Source organism: Hermetia illucens, chromosome 5, assembly GCF_905115235.1.
Source record: "Hermetia illucens chromosome 5, iHerIll2.2.curated.20191125, whole genome shotgun sequence".
NCBI classification, from domain to species: Eukaryota; Metazoa; Arthropoda; class Insecta; order Diptera; family Stratiomyidae; genus Hermetia; species Hermetia illucens.
The window spans coordinates 97710277-97736719 of record NC_051853.1 but is presented as its reverse complement, the minus strand read 5'-3'; the positions used below and the strand labels follow the sequence as shown (position 1 = coordinate 97736719).

General features: G+C 45.2%; 1 long non-coding RNA gene across 2 annotated transcripts in view; it reads left to right on the top strand.

Moving 5' to 3' along the window:
• The first annotated feature begins 9 nt into the window (after positions 1-9).
• The window catches only part of LOC119657662, a 40365-nt gene continuing 13931 nt past the window's right edge, over positions 10-26443 (top strand). The window contains exons 1-4 of one of the 2 annotated variants that reach the window (XR_005250157.1): positions 10-215; positions 318-509; positions 588-690; positions 774-896. This is a non-coding gene — a long non-coding RNA (uncharacterized LOC119657662). Of the gene's footprint in view, positions 216-317; positions 510-587; positions 691-773; positions 897-26443 lie in introns of those variants that run through there. The other variant, XR_005250156.1, reaches the window with a different exon arrangement.

Here is a 26443-nt window from a genome sequence, read left to right as displayed (position 1 = left end):
AGCAGACTCGCCGGCCGCAGCCGCACGGCCGATCCCGATCGCTTTTCATTTGTTTCGCTGTTTTTTGTTCCTCCTTAGCCCTCCATGCTCCGCATTCACTGCTGCGGCCCATCATCGCCGTTCATGTGTTTTTTTTCTCCTTGTTTTTGCGGCATTTTCAGTTTTCCTGTTCCATTCCGCCTTTGTTATTGGTGCAGCATTGCTTTTTCCTTCAGGTATTCTTACCTTTATTTTGTTGTTGTTTTCTTGTATTTCTGGGCTTTTTGTTGGATGTACCAAAATTCACAACCGTGCGCTTGCCCGTGTTTTGTTTCCAGTGCGCCGTTGCTGTTGCTCGCGCTTTTGTTTTCCGGCGTTTGCTTTGGGAAGAAGGAGTAATAAAGTGGAAGTCGTTGGACAGAATCTAGATTGCGAAAATTTTTGGCGTAGGAATCAAAGAAGCAACGGTCACTGCTCGTGAAGATTCCCAAAGAGACAAGGTTGGAGGTTAAGTCAGGCTCCAGTTGATGGTAAGTTTTATTTGGGTAATTACCCGTTATCATGGACATCTTCTAGTTTGGGTCAATGAAACTTTTTTCGTATCTTAGGCAATTCATCTTCGAACATTCGTAACACTGGACATATAGACGTATATAAACATGCGCATGTGAACAACGTATTGATACATATGAGGAAATGCAGAGGAAAAAAGTTAGTATTGTCTCCTTTTGTTTAAAAGATTAAAATCTCAGACAAATATGTTGTTATTGAGTTGCTTCTCCACTTGATGGCAGAATACATTAATTTTGAGGAGCAAATGCGTTGATAGCTCTAGTGCACGGACGCCCTTGGGTCTAAGCAAAGATACAAAATTGACAAATGCTTCGGGACAGACTCCGAATTGAATTCGGACGAAGGGATAACCCCAATATTATTCAAAATTGCCGTGGAGTATACACCACTTATTTAAGGAAAATTCTTCCATGGAATGGCCGTTTCGTCTTTTACCGTTATAGCGTTTTTGGTGAACACTGTCAGGAAGCTTGACCCGCTCAACAAAATTACAATTTCCCATTCCACCCATCATTTAATCCCAAATTTGATAGCATTTTCGAAAATAAATAAGATAATATTGTACTAAAATTTAATATCTGGTGTCCGGATAGCTGTGGTTAGAGCACATGGTTATCGTACGGAGGGTCGCGGTCCAAATCTCATTGGTGGCAGCAGATACCAGTCGACTCAGCTGTGAATGAGTACCTGAGTTAAATCAGGGTAATAATCTCGGGCGAGCGCAATGCTGACCACATTGCCTCCTACAGAGTACTGTAGTGTACCGTTACGGTCTTGAATGAAGTACTCTAACACACTTCAAGGATATGGATTGTTGCACCAACGATTATTATTATTTCCGAGTTGTTACAATCTCGGCAGATGCCAGATTTTACCTAATACTGTCACGAAGTGCCAAACATTTAGGCACGGACGATCCTACCTACTTAAAAATTAGAGGGACGCTGGTGGTGGTGGCCGGTGGTAGATCAATGGGAGAATCTGTCGAGAACTCCCCGCAACATCGAGCACGTATGCAGAATGGTGTACTCCTGCATGGTTTGAACCAGACTGTGCGAAAGTCCCAGGACATCAAAGGAAGCCGTGAGAGATTCAGGTACAATACCCTGTCGCTGACAATATTATGGGAACAACAACCACTCGCTCGAAGCGCGAAATTTCTTTGATTTCCCCAGCAGGTGGCTCATAGTTCACCGTCTTCTCCAGGTATATCCGTTCCATGTTGCTGTTATAGGGGATAGCAATATCAATTCTATACGCAGAGCGACCTGTCTTGTCAACTAACAGTACGTGTGGCTTGTAGTGTGGAATATGGCGATCAGTCAGAACTTACCGGTCCCACTACATGCTGTAAGCAGAACTATCAAGTATTGCTTGCGGCTCATCTCGGTAAACCGAAAATATTCCCATGATCAGCCCATGCTTGTATGCAAGGTTTTGATGGATAACCTTACATACAGCATTATGCCTGGTGACATATTGCACCGGTGCCATAACAGTACAGGCAGAAATGAGATGGTCCAAAGTCTCTAACGTCGAACCACACATTCTGCATTGGTCATTCTGCACCCGTTCTTTCATGATGAGCTTTTTATAAGTTCGGGTGGCGACCACACCGTCCTGGATGGCACACATGAACACCTCCGTCTCAGCAAAGAGCTCCCCAGCACACGGCCATCTGTTCGGCAAATGGCTGCTAGAGACAATTCACGTGTTTGCCGTGCATTACCTTCGATTTCCATTCATCGATCCGCTCTTGGTCCGACTTCACCCCACTCAGAGGATTGAAAGATCGATCCTTCAAGTTAAGTGCAGTCAGCCCACAGTCTGCCTTACAGACAACCGCATGCAAGGTCCTCGCCTGCTCTTTGCTGTAAGAATAACCACGCAGCGAGTCGACTTGGCGATCATGTTGTGCCGCTACGTCAACCACGGCCCTACCACCGATCTCACGAGGCAAATTCATCCGCTCCACGACAGACTTTGGTTGGTGCATTCGGAATAAGCCCGTGCAGGGGTAGCGAATACATTCAACGTGCTTATTTTATTCTTTGCCGAGAGATACGATTTCAGTACCAGCTTTACGCGTCGCACGAATTCGGACAGCAGAGCATCCTTCAGATCACCAACTCGAGCATGGGTTCCTTGCAGAATTCTTAGGTAATTGTAAAAGTCTGCCTCGGTCATAGCTTCGATGTGGAGGTCACCAATGCTATGCCCGCGCATGCGGTTCGTGATGACCTTTGCGGATGGCTTGGATTCGACACTTGTCTAATCCAAACTCCATCCGAATATCACGACTAAGCATGCCTATTATTTGCAACAGACTTCTAAGATGGTCGTCAGTACCAGCAATCAGCTTGATGTCATCTAAATACATCAAATGTGTCAATTCGCACTTAGCATGTAGGCCATATTTAACTGCAAAACCATGCCCTCTAGTATCATTCAGTAGTCATGAAAGGGTGTTCATTAAAGGAGACTCAACGAATCCTCCTGGAAGATGTCCCTCCGTATACGGATGGGCTTTGAGGTATTAGCACCCTCAGATGTACGTACTGATAAGATATGCCTTCCATGACTGTCTCCAAAAACTTTATTAGTATTGGATCAATGCGATACAGATTTAGGACATCGATTAGCCAAGTGTGCGGGACGCTGTCGAAAGCCTTGGCATAATCGATATAGCAACTAAACAGGTTTCTTTGGCCTCTAGTTGGTTGTCTTACAAGTCGATAATGAGTTGCTCTTTCCAACACCTTGACCCAACTCGGCAGCCCTTCTGCTCCTCGGACAGAATGTTGTTAGTCTCGAGGTGCGTATTGACCCTTCCACTAATAATGGACGTTATGAATTTGTAGAGGGTTGGTAAGCAAGTAATCGGTCTTGTGTCTGCACCGTATCCTTCTCAGAGAGGTAAACCCTGCAGTGAGGAAGGGTGAAAATTCGTCCGGCCGACTCATAATCTGATTTATACTGTGCACCAACCGACTGTGTACCCTGGTAAATTTCTTATACCAGAAATTCTGCACCCGATCCAGATTTGGGCCCCTCCAGTTCTTCGAGCTGTTTATGGTTCGTCGAACTTCCTCTTCGGTAACATCCGCAAAATTCATACCAGGCGTATTGGCATGGCGGTGCCTTCGGCGATGATCCACTCCATGCTCAGCATGCTGGGCGGGTAACCCATAAAATCCACCTCAATACTCTTTCGGTTGCGTCACTGAAAACTGTACTGTCTGGACGCTCTGTTGGGATTCGTTGAGATATTCGAAAAAGCTCCGCTGGTTCCTCGCGTATGTTGCATTCTGGGCACGTCTGGAATGACTTTTGCCATACCGTTGTAACCGACTGCATATGACAGAAAGTCTCTGCCTTAATGTGTCCAGAATTTCAACTACAGGTGTCTCGCTAGGGATGGCATAGTTCCGGTAAACCCTCTGCACTTTATTTCTCACCCGTCTGCTGGCATTGCCACTGCTGATCTGAATCAGTCTAGCAATGTCCTGCCTTAGTGAGTCACGCCGACGTTCCAGACGAATTTTCCATCTCTTTGGTCACTCAAACCAATAACACGAAAGCGAATCTTCTGACCGTGCAATCTGATAGCCGTAACTGCACCACAATACACAAGTGATTGCAGTTGCAGCAGCGACATATCAGCACACAGTCGAAATGCAATATCATCATTGATTTGAGATCGAATTCCCGGAGTTGCTTGAGATGCATAGAGCCTGGGAATACCTGGTCTATGCAAAAGATTCATTTCCGAGGATTCTATACACGCTCTTTGGAATTCGTCCCGAACCTCAGCGGAAACCTCAGCTGGACGGTGGACAAGAGTGCTTCGCGAGTACTGAAACTGTTGCCTGCAGTGCGGCGTGGTGTTGTTAATGCCGCCGCCTCTGCCCCCATCGACTCTCGGTCACCAGTTTTCGCGGCGACCTCAAATCGAACACGCTGCCTGATGATGGCCGGGATGGTGTCACTGCGAGTTATAAAGCGGTACTGGTCTGCGACTCGCTGCACAGTCACGTGCGCGAATTGCGGGAAACGCTCGACGAGTCTGGGGCGGTAAGATGTTGTACCCGTCTCCGCGTTGTTTCGTAGTAGGAGCGGATGATGAAGAGATTCCTTTCTTCAGTCCACTTCAACAGCTGCCTACGCGAACCTGCTGAAGTGGTCGCCACAGAGTGTGACGAAACAGCTGCAGCAGGCGGAGCAATGCTCCTGGTCTTCGTGGCACTTAGACGTCGAACCACCCCACGCCTAGCGGTTTCGACGCCGTGCTGTCCATTACGGGAGCCCGACCCAGTCACCAAGTAAGACGACTCCCGCCGGTTATCCGCACCGGACCTCAAGTTTCTCCTTCTTTTCATTAAGTGGATTTGCATTTTATACCTAACTGCCAGGTGTGGGATAGCTTCCTCAGTGAGTAATCTGCAAGACTGCAAAGTATCCACCCCTACTCCGGGACTACGGGGCTGGTTATTATTATAAGTTTATTTGAGCAGATCCATATTCGTTTCAACATTACTTCCAGATGTCGAGTGCTTTTTATCTTCATCCCTCTTAATTTAAGCTTCATGAACGCTTAATCATTTCAATCGGATTGGCATCTGGGCTTCTCTCTTTTCAGCCGGGTAAGCGGTACATCAACCGAGATACTTGGCTTTGGAATGATGATGTTGAAATGAAGGTCCGTGAAAAGAAACGCCTCTACCACAAATTTCTTGACTATAAAACGCCTGCTAATTGGCAAATTTATAAGAATGCCAACCGGGATGCAAAGAAAGCGGTCGCTGTCACCCGAGCGAACCATTTCAAAAATCTTTACGATAAACTGGACACTCGGGATGGCGAGAGAGATCTGTATCGACTTGCTAAAAGCCGTGATGAACGCACACAGGATATCGAACACTTCTGTTGTGTTAATGACAAGAACGGTACTTTGCTTACCGACCGTCGAGCCGCAACGGATAGATGGCGAGAATACTTCGAGCAGATTTCAACTGAAGAATTTGCTCATCCTCCATTTCCACAATCATTGCCGACATTTGGAGCAGTTCCACCAGTCAGCGTAACTGAAGTCGAGGAGGCAATAAAACAAATGAAATCGGGGAAAGCAACAGGACCTGACGACATCGCATCTGAGCTCTGGAAAGCGAAGAGCTGGGACCCAACACTGTGGCTCAGTGAATTCTTTAACCGGGTTATTCAGGAAGGAAGAACACCATCTGACTGGCAAGAAAGTACCACTGTTCCAATATGGAAAAAGAAAGGTAGCCCAGCAGAATGTTCAAATTACCGTCCGATCCGGTTACTTTCCCATACCATGAAGATTTTTGAACGCATTCTTGACAAGCGTATTCGCGAAATCGTTGAAATAACCGTGAATCAAGCCGGATTTGTCAAGAACTGCGGAACTACTGACGCAATACACGCTGCGCGGTTACTCATGGAGAAACACCGTGAGAAGCATCGCCCTCTTTACATTGCCTTTCTGGATCTTGAGAAAGCGTTTGACCGTGTACCACACGAACTCATCTGGTATGCTTTACGACAACACTTCGTGCCAGAAGAACTCGTGCGCTGGGTTCAATTGCTCTACCACGATCCGAAAAGTAAAGTTCGAAGTATGGCGGGTGTATCAAAACCGCTTCGTGTATTTGTTGGAGTTCATCAAGGAAGTGCCCTCTCACCACTCCTCTTTATCCTTGTTATGGACACCGTCACACAGGATATCCAACGTCCAGCGCCGTACACACTGCTTTATGCAGATGATGTTTTCCTAGCATCTGATAGCAAAAATGATCTCGAGCAGCTTGTTCAAAAATGGAATGATCGCCTCATGCAACACGGTCTCAGATTGAATTTAAACAAAACTGAATTTTTGACGACCGATCCCCATGAAACAGGCACAATCACTGTCAGCGGCAGTGATCTGTCCAGAACTGAACGATTTAAATACCTCGGGTCAACGCTATTAGCCAATGGAGAGCTGCGTTATGAAATTGCTTCACGCATTAACGCAACCTGGATGAAGTGGCGTTCTACAACTGGTGTCCTTTGTGATCGACGTATCAACGAACGTCTCAAATCTAAAATTTACCGCAATGTCGTCCGTCCAGTCGCTCTCTATGGTTCTGAGTGTTGGCCGACCATAAAAGACAATGAACGACGTCTTGCGGTAATGGAGACGAAGATGCTACGTTGGACTAGTGGCGTCACACGTTTAGATCACATCCGAAATGAGAATATCCGCGATCGTTATGGGGTTGCACCGATCGTGGAAAAGTTGCGTGAGAGGCGTCTTCGTTGGTATGGTCACGCAATTCGTGCAAACGAGAATTCACTTGCAAAGATTGGTCTGAACATCGAAGTCGATGGTAAACGACCAAAAGGCAGACCTAAGCAACGGTGGCTTGATACGCTGGACGGGGAAAGCCTCGAGATTGCACCCAGATCAGGCATTCGATAGAGCCAAATGGCGAAGCCGATCACGACGAGCCGACCCCGCTTGTGAACGGGACAAAGGCTGAAGAAAAAGAAGAAGGGATCATTATCCTCTTGCAAAATCGATTCGTTCGAATCCGTTCCATACAACGACCCGACAGACTTTAACAATACTTTCTGGTATAATTTCATCATAAATTCTGCGTTCAGATTTCTGGTGAAAGTATGAAATGTACTGAATCCTTGCTGAGAGAAGCGTCTGTAAACATGGACCTTTGCTGGATGTTTAAACGTCCATTGCAAAATCGTTTCTCCTTTTTTAATCAAGCTCGTTTCCAGCAATAAAAATCGATTTGTTTGTAAATATTGCATTGCTCCAATCACGGTCGATATTTTCCTTGGCTGATTTGTACTCTGTCATTATGGTACATGCCTCCTCCCGGTCACTTAGACTTGTGTTTAGCGGCGGAGCCCGTAACACTTCTTCCGGACCTCTACAATTTCCGTCCCCCACTAATACAAAGAAGGTTTGCTATGTATTGTTGCCCTCCTGGGCATGGAGGCTCCGCAGGCTGTCTTTATTAGGTTCATAACTGAATTTACGACAGTGTTAGCTACAGCGCTACCACCACCAGTCGTCCCACCTATTCTAAGAGTTTCGAGAAACCTCCCGGTGTTCACTTTCGCAACCTTCCATGTACAGAAAGAGCGCCGGGGTGCATTGATGGTCGCTTGCTCAGAAGTCTTCCAGAACTCGCCACCCGTCCACCAGCGACACCAGTGACTCTGACGCGAAGGTTACATCCGGAATGCTTCTCTGGCAGCCTGGGCGCCGTAATCTTGGGGTGGATCCGATGTTTAGAACTACCAGTCCTCTTCTTGTCGCCATTTCGAGAATTCGTTTCCCTCTGGAGTCTGTGTGAGGCATGCCCTATTCAAGTACCCTGGTATTGAAGTCACCCCCGGCCAGGATCTGCCCATCTGTGCCTAAGATCAGCCTCCAAAGCATCAAACCTGCGTCGAAAGTCCGACATCGTCTCATTCGGCGTCAGATAAACACTGAAAAACGTTATCCCTGGACACCGAATCCAGACAAAGCTGTTCCCTTGGCCTTGGGTAAGAACCGGACGGCCCGGATTCGTACCCTGTACACTACCCAACTAATTATGATTTTTCCGCTGTTTAGAAGCTTCCTGCTCGACAACTTTCACCGCAGAGAGTTTTTGGCCTCGGGAGTTCGCAGAGGTGATACCAATCCGAACATTGGTTACCTCCGAACATTCGCGTTTGATGGCCTCTTCTACCTCGTTCTTTTCTGTGAGGCAGTCAAGATCTCGCATTTTCAAAGAGCACGTGGGTTCCAGGCTGGAAACTAAAGCTTTCTCTCCCAGAAGACCTTTGACTGCTTCAGAGAACGTAACTTTGTTTGTTGCCCTCGGAATTAGTTCGACTAGAACTCCATCACCCTTCGTTTTACGAATGGAAAACACTTCTGCTCCACTATCTTCGGCTTTGATCTTGTAATTTCACTGAGGACTTCCGCAAAAGTCTTACCTTCCGTCGACTTAATAAGCACTGGGAGCTGCTTCTGGCGGTCTAGTCCTTCTTCGTCTCCCCACCTTTTCTTTTGGTGCTCCGTCCTTCGTGTCCGTCTTAATTTTAAGCAGAGGTTTTTCTGATGACGCGGAGTGTTGTTGTCTCTTGTCCCTCTTCTTTTGAGCCTTGGAGAGTACTCTTGTGGGAAAAAGGGCTCAAAATGTGTAGACTGAAAAGTAAAACAAGTCCCGTTCTCAGAGCCTATCCAACAGAAGATCTGAAAAAATCACAGTTATGCATTTATAGGAATTCAAGGCCTCAAAATACATCCCGTTCCGATATCTGCAGAAATACAGTTAATGTTAGTATATTACCATATTTTGGCAATTTACCTAAAACCCCTCTTAAGTCCATCCAGAAGTACAAAATCAGCATCAGTGTAGGCGCTAATATAGAACAGACTTCTTTGAAGGCAATTCAACTATTACTGACAAAGTGATTGAAAGTGAAAGTTGTGCATTTCACATAAATTTATTGCTTTCTAAGACGTGTATGACGACATTATTATATAAAGTGAATTTATGTATATGAAAGGTGGGGTTCACGGGGACATTTCAGTTTTCCTTTTTTTTTTGCTTTTTAGTTTATTTGCATATCAGTATGAATTACTTGAGCCAGACATGTGTATGTATCTGTATGTGCTAATTAAATTTGGGGGTTGTGACCAATAGGATAGATATGCCTGTAGGTTAGCACCGGTGGTATTTCCTTTAAGTAACGACTTCCCGAGACGCTCGTACTCTTCCTCCACTATTCTGCGCCACGTGCACTTGGAGAGACCAACTCGTCGGCCATCTTGGGAGAGTGGATTCTACTGCCTAGCATAGCCCACAATGCAATGTTCCCCCTTAATGTGTGGTAAATCCACTGCCACTTCCGTCTTCCTATCACATCGCATATGAGTGCCAAGCCTGGGCACCGACCAAGTTATTCGTTTGAGATAGTGTGAGGCTAGCGTACTTCGATGATACGACGCAGCCAGGTATTGACGAAAGCTTGGAGTTTTTGAGTAACAGTGGAGATCACTTTCCATGTGCTAGTCCCATATAGCAGAACAATCTCAACTTGATCTTAGTGTTGAGATAACTGCATTTCGCGATTTTATACAGGGTAGCGAAAGTTGAAAGTTAATGCGTCGGGCAACATCCAGTTCGATTCCGACGTCGGTACAAACCGCGCTTCGTAGATATACAAATTTATCGACGCTTTCGATGCTCTCCCCAGTAATGCAGATAGGGAGGCTCCGAAGACCCGTCAGACTGAGAACCTTGGTTTTGTTGGTATTTATCTTCAGTCCAACTTTACTTGCCTCTCTTTCCAATCCCAGAGCTATTTGGCCAAATCCATAACCCGGTGAGAGATCAAACAGATGTTATCAGCGTAGTTGAGCTGTTTGAGGAAAGATGTCATCGTCCGTACCCACATGTTACGGTGACTAGCCATTTCATCCGGAAGAGGAGGAACCTCACCGGATGCAATACGGCTAAGAACCTGTTCTTTCCCTCTCTTCAGTTGTTCATCATCGTAGATGAGAAGTCGGCCGTTAACGCTCTTCACGGGACCACCGAAAGATGGGCGACCACGTGCAAGCTCTTTCGTGATGCAGTATAGAGTTCTGAAATCATTACTATCTGCGGCATCTTCCGCTTCCCTGACTTACGCAATACCAAATTCTCTTTTGTTACGGCGTACACTACACTAAATTTCTCTTGATTTCGCTCGTTACACCCGCCATCATTTGCAGCGGTCAGTAGAGCCTTAACCCTCTTTCCTTCATGGATTTGCTTCCACGACTCCCTAGTCAGCCAGATCTTATGACGTCCTTTTGGGACTTAGCCGACGATCTGTGCACGACCCGAGAAAAGAGCATTTTTGATGGCGGCCCAATGCTAATCGATATTCTCAGGCGTGTTACGTAGTAGATCTGCCGTTCGATCAGCAAGAGAGCCGATCGATGGAGTGATGGCGTAGGCCAGGACAGCTCTTAGGGATATCGAATTGGTGGACTTCTTTACAAAACCGGGATGTGTGAAGCTCCTTATCAAAGCAGACCGTGACCTGATGGTTGTTGTGCCGTTGATGATAATGGTATCAATGTGTTCAGACAGATAAGTGGGCTTTACCCATATCTGTATTGAGATGGTGCTCCTGATGCTATTTTCTGATGAAGAAATTCTGGTAGGGGCCTAATTTGTTATGTTTGACCTGTTTGAGCAACGTTTCCTCCCCCATTTTGTGACTTTCTTGCAAGATAAGCCGTGGGACAGCTAAATTGATGTGGGGCTTTCTCCCCCGATTTGCATATTCACCTTCTTTTAATGCTTGACCCGAGTACTGGCTAAGCGTTTGGTTTTAACGTACTTAGGCGGTCCTCGTGCGACATCCTATATATATCCGCTTTTTTCCTGATGCTTCTTGAAGTTTTTCTCTGTGCCTAATAATCCTTTGAGCGTGCGATTAGGCCATAATGCATTACAAGGAAGGGAATATTTTCGCCGAGAATGTTACACTGGCTCGTTTCGTGTCCTTATTCGCTGTTTTCAATATATATATCGATGGAGGGAGTCCATGATGTGCTTGCCATGGAAGGCAATCAAAGAAGATGAAAGTAATTACGAAGAATGTCCACCAATGCCACATATATCTTCACTTGGCGGTCATCCAAAATTATTTTGTGGGCTTTTTTGAGATTTTCATCGGTAACAGGCTCTTTGGGGAGTTTATTGCGTGCATCGCTCTCGGTGCTCATGTCGGCTTGTTTAAACTTAGCAAACCACTTCTCAACGGTTGATTTTCCTGGTGCAAATTCCAAATAATGTTTATCAAGCCTTGGCTTCAACAGCTAAAAACCAATGCTTTATTAGCATACGAAATTCCTTTTTATCCATTTTCTTTAAACTAACAAAAGTTGCTCCACTCAAAATGCTCCATCCCACAAACTAGTAGTCCGACAGCTGTCAAATTTGTACACGTGTCTTTTGAAGGTTAGGGTTAACTAAAAATTAAAAGGAGCTCACCTGGTAGGTATCATCATTTATAGCTGTTGATAATGCGTTACTTGGCTACTCCCAACGGAGTTGTGTATGGACTTTCGATGCTTCATCGATGTATATACTGCCTGGAGTTGCAGCCTTAAGGGGAGCTAGGATAGCCTGTAGGCAGCACCAAATCGATGTTTTGCAGTCTTTGGATGGGATACTGTATGGTCCTCTCATCGACGACGACTTGATCTGAGTTCAAGTATGTTCATTTCAAACAGAAACAAACTTGAAACTTCAAACGAGATTATCTCAGAATCGTGTTTTTAAGGCATTGTGTGCAACAACACTTTATTCGAATCGATACAATGTCTGTCTATCCGTCTGCCTCTTTGTTTGTCTGTCTGTCTGTCACACCCAATTTATTCGGTAACGGCTGAACCAATTGTCACTATATTTGTTGAGAATGTGTGGTCTGTGAATCCCTGGCACAATTTCGCGGTAGTTTGTTCACAGAATATGGTTATGCGGGGTATCAAATGAAAGGACTCTATTAGTACTTTGTAGAACTGACTCTCTGTTAGATAGTGGGTGAAGCATAGGGGCGTGAGGGCTTAAAATGTGTGCTCCAAAAAGTGTAAGAGGTTTCATTCTCAAAAAATATCCAACCGTTTTGCCAGGTCCATCTCGCACAGGAAGTGGTTCACCGCTACGTAATAACGGTCCTGTTAAACGAGACGCTGACGCTTATTGAAAACTGTATTCACTTTGATGTATCCTGCTTGATCTGCTGATCTCTAGTAGGCTAATGAAACTGAGAAAAAAAAAACTCACTTCGAAGTGGGCATCCTTTCTCCCCCAACCTCAAATCTAATGAGGTCTAGCTTTTATTATTTGCTGAGCGTTGCATCTTCTAAATGTATACATCTGAAACGTCCTTTTTTACCATAACAGTATGCAATCGTGTGTCACACACTACACTGGAAGTGCATTTAGGTGTAGACGGCATGTTAGGCAGTTTCTATTTGTAAGTTTTACCTTTGGCCTCATACGTGGTTAAAAAGGTAAACTTCGTTTAGCCTGTGCTTTCTCCCAACAAACCATGTTTACTACGCTTTTGGTAGATGGATTTCGGAACACAAAAATCCGCAGTGCTTACCATATAAAATATATGAAGTCCCAGTCAGGAAAATGTGTATGCATGTATATACCATATAGTTATCTTCTCGTATGCATTAACAGTTTAGAGCATTGTATTGTATTAATGAATAATAACTGCCGGCTAATTAGATAGGTATCTGTTTTGCTAGCAGAACATTATCTACAAGTCAGGATGAGGAGTACTTCACTTTACTTCATAGTTAATTACCAGCTTCCAGGATTATCTGCAGATTAAAGGTTTTTGCTTCTGTCCATTGAATGTCTTAAGTATAAAACGTAATAAAGATAGGAGAAGGCAGACTGCCACTCTACAGTCTTATCTCTGCCGGCATTTGGGGCCATTAAGGGTAAAAGTGAGTTTTTTTCTGGTTTCTGGATGTCTTTCTTCTTTCGAATTATTCCAACGCCGACGACGTTCAGCCTCATCGATCGCTCTTCGATGCCAATTGTTTCGAATCAGTTAATTCCCGGCAACCTCTACCTGCCACGCAGTGAAATGCTCAAGTAACCTGGCATAGTTTTCTCAAAAGCGGTCAGTCATTTGTTGGATTGGTGGTAACCGCGCTACAAAGAGGATATTGCGCGATTTCTAGTCCACAATCGCCGGTAACTGACCTCCCCTCGCAAGCACTCTGCAGCCTCGACTGGTCCAAGATGGGTCCGCTGATCGGCTCCCTTGATCATCATAACATCATCTGGTATTGATCGGTATCATTTCTTAATGCGTTTCTGGATTTTTCTTTAATGCACTGCTGATATGCGCGCTGCTTGCTCATGTGGAGTGCATATGAATTGCATTACACGGACTTCTCTTAGCCAGCGCCTGATAAGTTGTGAGAACATAAGAAAGGCCGATCGCAAGACAGACTCGCAGATAATCTTTTCATCTGCTAATTAATTGACTGTTGATGTATCTGGAATTCTTAATTTAATCGTATGCGGTGTATCCGCCGCTTTTATTATTTCTTGTGTGCATTTTCCGTTCCCAATTCAATTTGTCCTGAGACAGGTTTTTGTAGTAATCGCGGATGGTGGCAGCATTTACAGTGCAAAGTGGAATTGCTTGGACGGTTTTGTGGTTCCACATATGTTGTATGCTTCTGTATAATGTTAAATAACTTATTGATAAAATGTTGCGCTGCTTCAGGTATTTTAGGAGTAGGATGAACTACATTAACTATTAGCTGTTGACAAAGTTTTCAGATCCTCGCTATAAGCTAATTTGTTCAACATATTTAAGCAAACCAAGATTCACATTCCCGGAGTGGGAGGATTCTAACTTTTTTGTTGGGATCAGAGTAATTGCTGAAGTAAGTAACAGTTGCTACGTGCACAGAGATAATAAAATTGTAGGAATGGACTGTTGCTGCGATTCCACTGCTTATTGGATGAATCTTTTTCTCATCCCCATAGAACCATTTAGCATATTTGGTATAGTTTGCTTCCATCAGGTAGTTTTGCTCTTGCAATTAGTCCTGCATCTGAACGCCCATATTGATGACGGCAAATTAGTTTTTCTCAAATCGAAAATTTATTTTGCAAACTTACTACTACCTTGAAGGTTACTATAAGCTGTTTTTCTACTCTTCAAATTCAATCAAATTGAACATTTTTATTATTCTGTTAAGGGAAAGTCGCACCGCGTCCTTAAAGAACTATTGTGCCCCACTTACTGGTTTTAGTGTACCTATTAATCATAGTATCTCAAGCAAGCCTATAACCGTCAGGAACTGGAACTGGAATTGAATCTGGTATTAAGTATTCTCCCAGATGCATCGGCCTACTTTGCAGAAGTGCCGGACACTGTCCCAGGACGTGTATAGAGGTTTCATCATCCTCTGCACAAAACCTGCAGGCAGTGTCCGTAGATATCGCTAGCTTCCCTTGGTGATAGTTTAGCCGACAGTGATCAGTAAGAATTTCCACTGTGAATCGGTTCTTTTTGGTGAGGTTTAAGCAATCCTTTGTGCACATGGGTTCGTATCCCCCAATAAGTACCCTGGACTACTCCATTCCTGGTAGGCCCGCCCAGTATAGCTCCCTCAACCGTTCCTCTTCATTTCTTAGTGTCATAGCCATGAAACCGTTTCCGATTCCACAGAAGGGTTCTGGCCCGTGTAAAGGCATCTCTGCTCCTTTCTTGGCCAGTTCGTCCGCTGCCTCGTTGCCTCCCAACCCAACATGGTCTGGAATCCAGAGTATCCAGACCTTGTTGGACGAACCGTGTGTATTCAGTTTCTCAAGGCATTCCTATACCAGTTTAGAGTTCACCTGGTTGGACCTAAGTGCCTTAATCGCTGCTTGGCTATCAATGAGAATAGCTATGTTCTGCCCCCTATAGTTTCTTTGCAGATTAAAGGAGGCAAATTTGTATATGGCGTATATTTCCGCCTGGAATATGCTAGTGTAGCTGCCCATTGGCTCAAAGTACATTTTCCTTGGACCAATGACACCGGCACCCGCTCTCTCTGCTGTGAGGGATCCGTCAGTGTACCAAGTAATCAGTTGCTGGTTTAAGCCGTATGTCGCAGCCACGCTCTCCCAGTTTGCCTTGTTACTCCAACGTGTTTCAAACTTCTTATCGAAGTGAAACCTCGTTGTCATGTTATCCCTTGGTATCAGTAATTTGGGATACCGCTTAGAAAGAATATCAATTTTCCTTCGCTTTAGGCAGCTCACCGCCTCACTGATACTCCCGGCCATCCTCAATATTGTCCTCCTTGTCTGCATCTGTATGTGCAGATATAGAGGGGTTAATCCCAGAAGGACCTCCAGGGATGCCGTTGGGCATGTCCTAATTGCCCCACTGGTACACACGCAAGCCAGTTTTTGGAGCTTGTGTAATTCCCTGGCTTGTGTGCTGAGTTTGGTTCTTTCCGTCCAGATTACCGCTATATAGGTAATCACTGGCCTTACTATTGCAGTATATATCCAAAGTAGTATCTTCGGGCTGCAACCCCATTTTTTTCCTGCAATGGAACTGCAAGTCATCAGAGTCCTTGTGTCTTTCCGACAAGTGTTTCCGACATGTGTTTTCCAGAGTAATTGTTGGTCTAGCGTAATTCCCAAATATTTGACCTCTGTTTCTCGTTTCACCTCCATATCATGTAATGTTATGGCTCATCAGGTGATCAAGCTTACGTCGCCTAGTAAATGGTACTATGGTGGTTTTGTCTGGATTGATTCGCAGTCCCACCTTCCTGCACCAGGCACTAGTAACCCTTAATCCAGTTTGGATTCCATCACATAGGGTATCTTCATATTTGCTCCTACAGATTAAAACTATGTCGTCCGCGTAACCCTGGACTTGTATTCCAGTATTTATTAGCAGGTCCAGGAGTTCATCCACTACCATACTCCACATAAGCGGCGATAGTACCCCGTCCTGTGGACAATCTTGAGTAGTGTTCATGACAATAGAATTTATACCTGTCGGTACTTCTTTTTGCCTGCTTTCTAGTATTTTGTCCATCCAGAATGCCCACTCCCTTGCGGCTCAGGGCATCTGTGTGCGATGTTTTATCGAATGCTCCTACGATATCCAAAAACGCACACAGTGCTCTTTCTTTTGTTTCTACGGCATCCCGTAATACAGTTGATCGTCCTTCCCGGTAAGCATGTTGATAGTGATGTAGGGGATTACGCTTTAGAACGTTAATTCTAATATAGTTGCCTATGACCTTCTCTACCGTTTTGAGTACGAACGATGTTAGGCAAATCGGTCTGAAAGATTTAGGGTGAAAAGGATCCTTTATACCCGATTTTGGAATAAAGACCACTTTTGCCCGTCTCCGTGCCCTTGGTATATATCTTGCTCTGCTCCCCTTAACACTCTCAGAAGAGACTCTAAGATGATTCCTAGGCCTCTCTGGATTAGTGCTGGGAAAATGCCATCTACTCCGGGTTATTTTAGTGGTTTAAAATCTTTAACCTTAGCTTAGCTTCTGAGCATACCTGTTTTGCTAGTTTCCAGGTCTCCTTTCTTCTCCTTTTATCCGTTGTTCGGGTGTCAGGCAGAATGTTTTCGCCTGCCACCGAGGGGTAGGACCCCGGGAAATGAGTTCTGAGAAGCAGGTGTACCCTGTCCTCCTCATTTCGGTAAATGTCCTATCTTCCTTCATCAAACAGACAGAGGATATTGCCCCATATTTGGCTACAGCCTTGTAAAGCCTGGTTGCTTCTGTGATCTGTTTGATCCCTTCACAGAATTTCCTGAAGCTGTTCCGTTTTGCTTTCCTGATCGCGTTGCTGTACGCAGTCAGTGCATTTTTGTACCTCTGCCAGTCCCCAGTTTGTTTTGCCCGATTAAAGAGTTTTCGCACCTCTGTTCTCATTCTGGCCAGGTTCCTGTTCCACCATGGTGTGTGTGTGTATGGTGGGGGAGAAGCTACAGCTTCTGAGCACTCAGGGCGTGTTGGCCCATTGTACTCGCCACCCCCGTCTAACGGAATATTCCGGATTCATTAAAGTATCGCAGGGTTTCCGTTAGTGGATGTGATGCTACCCGTCGCAATTGGAGAACATCGCACCAAAGAGCTGATGCCTGATGCATCCATAGGCGGGGCATTCACATAGGAAATGTTCCGTGGATTCCGCTTCCTCATTACAGGAGGGACACGTGTCATCTTGAGTAATTCCTATTCTGAACATATGCCCAGCTAATGAATTATGATAGACTAGTAGCTTACTCCAAACTACAATTTTATTTTATTATGTATATATATATTTCGGGAGCAACTTACTCCCTTCATCAGTACAAAGCTACTTAGTATGAATTATGGCCTGTCAGGATGCCCACAATACGCCTGCAAGTCCTCCTGCTTTTCGACAGGATAAACTTTGCAGTACGTATGTTCGGTTCTGGCAGGAAAAGTTTGCTGTGTCGAGCAGCATTTACATGGTGCTTGCCTTGATGACTTAACTATCTTAGCCGGACAGCTAGCCTCATAAGCGTCAATGACGACTGTGTTGCGGTTTTCCACCACGATCTGTAGCGATTGTTCAGGAATGTAGAAACCGATTGAACTCTTTTTCTACATTTAATACAGTGCCCATTATGATGTAGTGGGAAATGAAATCTCGGATACCTTAGCAAAAGAGGATTCAGTCCCCCCCCTGTTGGGGTGTCAGTAGCATTGGTAAAAGCTTTTCTCAGAAATTGAGAGTTTCTCATAATGGCAGGTGGCAGGTGGCAGAACGCTAAAGCTGCTAAATACAGCAAACTTTTCCTGCTAAAACCAAATAAACACATTGCAAAGTGTATCGTGGAGTCGAAAAGCAGAATAGTAATTTGCTAAGATGATATGTGTCCATCCTGTAATGAGGAAGCGGGGTCCAGGACACATTTTCTATGTGAGTGCCCCGCCTATGGACGTCAGACTTTTGCTGCTGATGTGCTCCGCCTATGGAAGTCAGACTTTTGCTGCTAATGTGCTCCGAGAACAGCGAGTAGCATCACATCCACTAACGAAAATCCTACGATATATAAACAAACCCGAGGTATTCAGTTAGACGTGGGACGGGACGTTCACAGGGTTTGCTTCTTCCAAATCTCGTACACACATAATTGTTCTGATGGTCGGTATTGTCCATTCTGTCACCTCTTCTTGCTGGGTAAGCTGAATTGTTGTATCTTGGAGAAAATCGTGCTGAAGATCTGAAAGAAGTCCACGATGTGCCCGTCATTATATTTTTCTAATGGAAATTCTGTCAGTTCCGTTGAATCGTTAGCTGCCAAAAACTGTGCCCTTTTACATTGTCCTTGGAGTGCGGATGAATGTGTTATATCATGATTGAAAGAATTCACAGAATAGGATTCGTGTTTGATAGTGGATAGCCTGGAACCATTTGTCACAATACTTGGGGCTAGCTCCCGAGCTGTCCCGTCCTCAGGAGCCTTAAATTCAGGGTATTTCTTTAACCAACGGGAGGAGAGAGAAGGAAGGGAATGGTTAGTTCAAGGAACCCCGTGCTATCCGGTCCCTCCACCAGTCGAGCTCTATCTTCTTTGCAAAGAGAAGAACCCGAACGTAATGCACAACACGACTCCAACTGTTAGCGCTCCTCAGCATTTCTCCAACAATGCTGCCTGGAGAGAGATACCCTGTGTATAAATAGAGCTGTTGACAAATCCCACTTCATTTGCCACATGGAAAAAGGTGTGATGGGCGTCATCCACAGTTCCATTGCAAAACACACAATCAGAAGCTCTTTCAAATCTTGTGCAGGTAAGATTGAAAACTTCCATGCCCACTTAAGGGCTGGGTAAGGGGCTAGTCAGTCTCATCATGGGTTCCAATTTGGGCACGCATCTAAGTCGCCAAAAAACCGCGCAGCCCATCTGTCTCTTATCTAATTTTGCGAAGAGAGTTGCCATTCATTTAGCGTACGTTGCCGCTCTTCACCAGGAATCACCTTCTTTGACTCTTTTTCCTTGCACTTGTATATGGCTTTATGCTCGTTAGCAAGAAGGATAACGGGGATCACTCCTGGGATCAGCATCACCGTCGGTTCAGAGACAGTGCGGTACGCAGACGCCCTTCGTCTTTGTACTTGCGCAAGGCGCTTATACCTCTTTGCCAAGAGTGTCAGCCCATACTTCTGCGCCGTATAACAGGGCAAACTGCATTGAACTCATCAGGAGACGTCGTTTGCTAGACGTAGGGCCCCCAATGATTGTCATTAGTTGACTTAAGGCCGAAACTCCAACTGCAGTCTTGTTTGGTGCTGCTTTGATTTGCTGGGAAAAGCTCATCTTTTAGTCAAAAGTTAGTTTAAGGTGCTTTACCGTTGGTTGTGACTCGATTATCGACACGTCGATCGATATGGGTCGAAGGGTCGAAATTCTCTTTTTAATCAGGCTGATACTTCGGTTTTTTCCAGCGCAAGGTTGAAACCATAAACAATCACCCATCCGATTATGCTTATCCGTTACATCAATATGCTTTGCGTCTGTTCGACAGTGCGTTTAGCAATAAGCGCGGCGACATCATCTGCTTAACCAACCAGGCGCGACTCTTCTGGCATGTCGAGTCTAAGTAGACAATCAAAGGAAGCGTACCAGAGTTCTGGCCTTAGGACGACTTGGCCTCCTGGCATCCTCCTCTGACCCTCTAGTGTCTCATAGAGCAAAGAACGATTCTTCAGATAATCCCTCTATGTCCATAAGAGATAGTTTCGCACGTGGAAAGTACTGTGTAGTGTGCCTAAAATGTCTTTCCAGCTTACGAAATTAAAGGCATTTCTGATGTCAAGCGTTATAAGGAGCGCTGCCCGTCGAACTTCATGACAGTATCAACTGCGCATCTTTCTGCGCCAAAAGCCGAATTGCCGTGGGGTTAAGTCCCCGGCAGCACGTATCGCTTTAGCAAGTTTACTTCTGATGAGCCTAAAGAGCACTTTCCCGGTAGTGTCAAGCATGCAAAGTGGGCGAAGTGAAGACGCCAACCCATTGTTTCCTTTCCCTTTGCTGGTCAGCTCAAGCCTCGCCACCTTCTAACGGGAAGAGAAAATGCCCTCTTTTAGGCAAACGTTGAATGTGCCGAGCAATAGGTTGTATAGCTCTGTTGGGATACCATCGGCGCGGTCCAGGCGCCTTCTTTTTGATCATTCGTCGGCGCTTTCCGCGCCGTCGTCATCATCCCGTACGAAGTACGCGGGGAATAGTGTGAAGAGGGTTACCGCAGAGTCCCGATTTTTCGGGCTACCAGCTTGTAACCCAGTACCCACCGATTCACATTCACCTCGTCGACTAGAACCTTCTTTGCTCGTTTAGACATTCCTTCCGGAGTTTTGCAATTTTCGCCGTCCACCAATATATAGGAGGCTTGTCACGTCTCGATGCCCTCCTGGGCATGGAAGCTCCGCAGGACATCGTTATCAGGTTCATAACTGAATTCACAGTCGTTTTAGCTGCAACGCCATCAACCCCTGGAGTGTCCTCAAGTGCGGTCCCATCTGCTCCAACCACTTTGAATGCAATCTATAGATGGCTGTTTGCCGACAACTCTCTTCTAGAACTCGCCACTCGTCCACCAGCGACACCAGTAACTTCGATGCGAATGTTAGGTCGGGAATGCTTACCTCGCAGCCTGGGACCAGGATCTGCCCCTCTGCAAGGTGGCTTGACAATTGTGGGAGTAGTTACGTTAAACTTGTTTCTGCTGCTGAAGTCAACGGCGTTGATATGTTTGATGGATGCGTGGTGTAGACCTTGTCAGTATATAGTGTAGTGTCGTAATGATTAGTTCAAGAGAAGCTGGTAAGTGCCTTACCTTACCCATAGATTTACAATACTGCCTCTGGCACTGTGGTGCCGCCGAAATTTTGTTGGATGCGGGGACTTATGAAAGTTCTCTTCATGAATCGTCTCGTTTTCTTTTTCTGACTGGCATACAACCGCTTGATTATTTGCTCGCGTAAGTGGTTGTATGAACTGTCTGTCACTAACTCTCTTATGATATCGCAGACTTCAGCGATGTTGGTTGCCATTTGCATCGAGTGACCACTCTACTCATCTTCTAAGTTACTTAACACTTTGATAGAGAAGTCTAGCAATTAAAGTAATTAGGAGGGTTCCTTACTTTCACCGACTGAAAGTATTATAGATAGCGCCGCGAAGTAAAGATGTTCCTGCGGTTATTCAATAACCTTGCTTAAGAATGCATGCGAGGAAGGAGTGGTTAATTGAAGCGCTTAGTTTTTACAACATAACCTTCGCAAGAATGGTGTATAATTTAAAATTTTCTTAATTAATAAAAACTTTTTAGTGTAATTGGTAAGTTAAGGATGTATACAGTACGCGGCGGAGCATTTGCGGACGACCTAGCCGTAATAATTATCGGCAAGTTTGCGGACACAGTATGTGACCGCTTGAATGCAACTCTGCATGAAATCCTCCGCAATGTACTCACGGTGAACGCTAGGAAGACTGAACTAGTTATGTTCACTAGGAACGTCAGGTAGGGCAGCTATACGCTACCCACCTTAGCAGGGGCGGAAATCCAGCTGGCACAAACAGTCAAGTACTGAGGAGTACATTTCGACTCCAAGTTAACGTGGAAGCATCATATCCAGGAACAATATCAGAAATCCTGCAGATTGCTCTGGTGCTGTAGGAATGCGACAGGTAAGATCTGGGGACTTTCACCCAAACGGATATACTGGATGTATACATCCATAATAAAATCCATTTTGATGTATGCATGCATCGTCTGGTGGCCAAGACTGAACTTTGGTAACAGCAGGAAGCTACTAACGCTGATTCAGAGACTTGATAGCCTAAGTATTTCTGGAGCAATGAGCACTACGCCTACTGCGGCACTTGAAGCTGTCCTAAATTGACCCACCATTCACTTGGAGGTGAAACGGGAAGCAGCCAACGACGCATATTGGCTCGATACCATTGGGGCGTGGAAAGGGGGCCAATCAAACGGCCCTGCGTCTATCTGGTAGCCCTGATGCCGACCGATCATATGGTTTCTAGATTCATCTTTGAAAAGACATACACTGTCGTAATCACCAAAAGAGAAGAATGGTCGACAAGTGGCCATGAGTCTTTTCAGATTACAGACCTAATAATCTTCACCGACGGGTCAGTCATGGAGGATGGATCGGGCGCAGGGGTGTTCTCGGAGAATCCGATTATATAATTGGCCCGACCTCTCGGAAAAATGAGGACCATATTCCAGGCGAAGATAAATGCCATTTCATTGGCAGCAGAAGAATATCTGCGACAAAAGTGGAGGGGTCGCACCATTCGAATCTGTTCCGACAGTCGGCCGGCATTATCAGCACTAAATGATAACGACATATCAAGCCAGTTGATGTGGAGTTGTCATCAGGTGCTGCTGAAACTTAGCCGACTGAACGAAACATTCCTGATGTGGGTGCCCTGGCACTCTAACATCACTGGTAATGACGAGGCTAACAGACAGAACCAGCTCTTGGAATCCGACCATCTACTGTCAAGTTTACTCTGAAGGGTGAAATTGCAAGGATTCACGTAACCGTGAAAATTTGGACTCTTGCCGGTAAGCAAAAATCCTTGTGAAAAAGCCTAGGGCCACTAGAACGGCATTTTTGTTGTCCCTTAAGAAATGGGACATGAAAACCCTAGTAGGGCTTTTAATGGGACATTGCTCCCTAAGCTAGCATATGGAAAAGATTGGGGTAGTGGTTTCGGCTATGTGCAGCCAAGGTGAGGAGGAGGAGGAGACGGCCTTGCACTTTTTATGCAGCCGCCCGGCATCCTCAGAGCTCAGACGAAGACACCTGGGCAAGGTTTTCTTCAATGAAGAATCTGCACACTCTCTGCCTCTGGAGAATGTTCTCAGATTTGCTAAAGCCTGCGAACACAGTAGGCGGGAAGCCATTGAATAGGCAATTTACGGGGATAGTACAATGGGCCTAACAATGGCCTGAGTGCTCGGAGCTGCGGCTCCCCTCAGTAAACTAAACTAACTAACGCCGCGAAGAAATCTAATAGCCTCGAACATTCTCATAGCTGAAAAGGTATCATCACGTGTAACATTATTCGTTACTCGTAGTGTAGCCGCAAACAAAGCAGCAGAGCTGATATTGTTGTTATCATCTTGAAGAAACATTTTGCCGACGTTTCTTTGATGGCCGTCATCCTTTTAATTTATCCGCTTCACTGATAACGTCTTAAAAATCTGCATTTCTGGTGAGTGGAAATGATGAAATGAGAAGATTGGCTTACCTGGTCGCCACGAGATCACTATTCCCAGGTGCGATTCCATCGAAATCGGATTAAACAGTTAAGACTCTGATAGATCAATTGACCGGACGATTAGTGCTGATCATCGCGATACCCGTCCGAATGCGACCATTAAGTCATTTCGCCTACGGACTTTGGCATACGAAAGATCTTTAAATGAAATGCGGCATTTTGAAGTCGAATTAATTATAATATTTGCATGCATATTCAAATTCGAGAAATGGGGTAATATGCTAAGTTATACAATGGGTCCATTCCACTCCCACGGAAATCTCGGGACAAAAAACAGTTGTTTGCGGTTGGGATGCCCAGCGGGCCGTGGTCTTTGCAGATCAAGCGAAAAACGTTCAAAAACTCGCAATCCGAAAGTCCGCAATCAGAGTCAATGGTCCGGATATTAGTTTGTTAATTAGCAATATTAATTAGGTAGAAACATTTAATCGCGGACGATTGGGCGGGGGGCGGACTGCAGGAACGCGGATGATTCTGGGTTGACTGCTCAAAAGAAACGGACGCTCTTAAAGCGATCAGGCGGCAGCCATCCTCTGAGATCAATTTATGAGCAATCTATGCAAATGAACGTTAAAAGTGGCTTTCGATGACGCGTTGAGTGGCTTGATGGCTGCCTGGGTAGTGGCCGCCACAACTGCTGGGTCCCCAGAGATTCGGCTTTTATCTGTGCAGGTTTTATCCATTTAATTAGCATTTTATTACTGAGCGAATAACATTAATGCTATATATTTGCTTAATTGAAGGGGATTAGCTCATCGATTTCGTTTTAGGTGGCATCGATAAAATGCAAGTAAAAATTGAAGGAGCGCTGCCTCCAAAAGAGCAGTTTCTCCGGAAGATGGAAGATAGTAAACAACTTGATCTGTTTGCGGCATATTCCCACACTTATTCAAAGCAAATAAAGCCTAATTCTGCATTTGCACTCTGTTCACTTTCAGCAACGCTGCTCGGAAGACTTCCCAGCCATCCCATACTTCTATAAATATATCAGGCCATCGGCAGATTTCTCAAATTATTTATTCGGAGGCCCGAAAACTATTACTAACACAAAAAGTCGAGACAGTGACCTCATCTATTAGTTCACTAAATTACTCAGAGGTTAAAACTATGGAAGAGATAAAACCCCGTCATTATACTTGGACTATGGTTTTAATAATGATGACTACCTTCTCCGGATCTTCTTGCCTGTCTTCCCTGAACACTGAAGGGACCGTACCTAATCGATTGTCGAGCGAAACAGCCGTACACATGTTGCGCCTAAACATGTTCCAAGCAAATCCACATTTACGATAGTGTAGCATAAAAATCAAGACTTTTTTCTCCATTTTCGAATTAGACATGGATTGAAGAGCCTGGTCATAATTTCAGTCTTTATGTCAGTCGCCTGGATTCCTCGGCTGTGTTCCCTTTTTCTCTTACGTTTCCAGAACGAAACGGTTTTCTTAATACGGTGCCCGGTGTGAAGATCTTCTTGTGGAGCTCCCGCGAAGCTGTGAAATTAGTGCTGCAATGCAAGAACCATAACGACGGCGGCGGTGGGCATGATGCTACACGCTGAGGTGAGAATCAAAGACGGATTGTTCTGACCCTATCATTAGTGATGCGAGTGTATTAGGGAAACTTTCTGTATGATGCCTGGCACTTTGTCTGCTCTATCCGTGGCATGAATAAGAGGTCTTGTGGCATTTTATCTGTTCGTAGATGAAGGAACATTCTCTACTTGGATTGTGCCAGGGCTCGAAACGAAGTAGGCCTCTGGGTAGAGGAGGCCAAAACTAAAATGGAGTGAAGCCCGAATAGGTCTGTAAATGGTATGCGAAGATACATAATTGTTTCGAAGCATTCAGAGCCTCAGCAGGAAATCCGTGTGCCTATCGAATTGAACGCACTGATGAACTGTGCCATTTGCGAATAATAGGGGAGGTGGGTTAAAAATGAGCAAAATGGTCAGTTTACTTTTTTGTAGATACTAAATTCCTTCTTGCCGAGTGAGGGGGTCGAGATGGTGTCCAAAGCCCCAGCCTCTTATCTCCTTTCATCTTGAATATTTGTATTCGTATTCGTCCTGCCCGCTTCTGTAGGCTTATCACTTGCACAGCGTTAAATGTGATGATAATGAAACTGAAGCATAGTCTCATTGAAAACTGAGACTGTGTGATGACCTATTCTGCGTAAGGGAATCATCATCATCATCAACGACGCAATAACCGGTATCCGGTTTAGGCCTGCCTTAATAAGGAACTCCAGACATCCCGGTTTTGCGCCGAGGTCCACCAATTCGATATCCCTAAAAGCTGTCTGGCGTCCTGACCTTCATCATCCTTACGGATTAAGTGACCCGCCCAATGTAATCTATTGAGCCGGATTTTATCCACAACCGGACGGTCATAGTATCGCTCATAGATTTCGTCGTTATGTAGGCTACGGAATCGTCCATTCTCATGTAGGGAACCAAAAATTCTTCGGAGGATTCTTCTCTCGAACGCGGCCATGAGTTCGCAATTTTTCTTGCTAAGAACCCAAGCCTCCGAGGAATACATGAGGACTGGCAAGATCATTGTCTTGTACAGTAAGAGCTTTGACCCTATGTGAGACGTTTCGAGCGGAACAGTTTTTGTAAGCTGAAATAGACTCTGTTGGCTGGCAACAACCGTGCGCGGATTTCATCATCCCAGCTGTTATCGGTTGTGATTTTCGACCCTAGATAGGAGAAATTATCAACGGTCTCCAAGTTGTATTCTCCTATTCTTATTCTTCCCGTTTGACCAGTGCGGTTCGATGTTGTTGTTTGGTTGGTTTTCGGTGCTGACGTTGCCAACATTTATTTTCTCTTGCCTTCATTGATGTGCAGCCCAAGATTTCGCATGCTCGATCTGGATGAAGGCAGTTTGTACGTCTCGGGTGGCTCTTTCCATGATGTCGATATCGTCAGCATAGGCCAGTAGTTGGG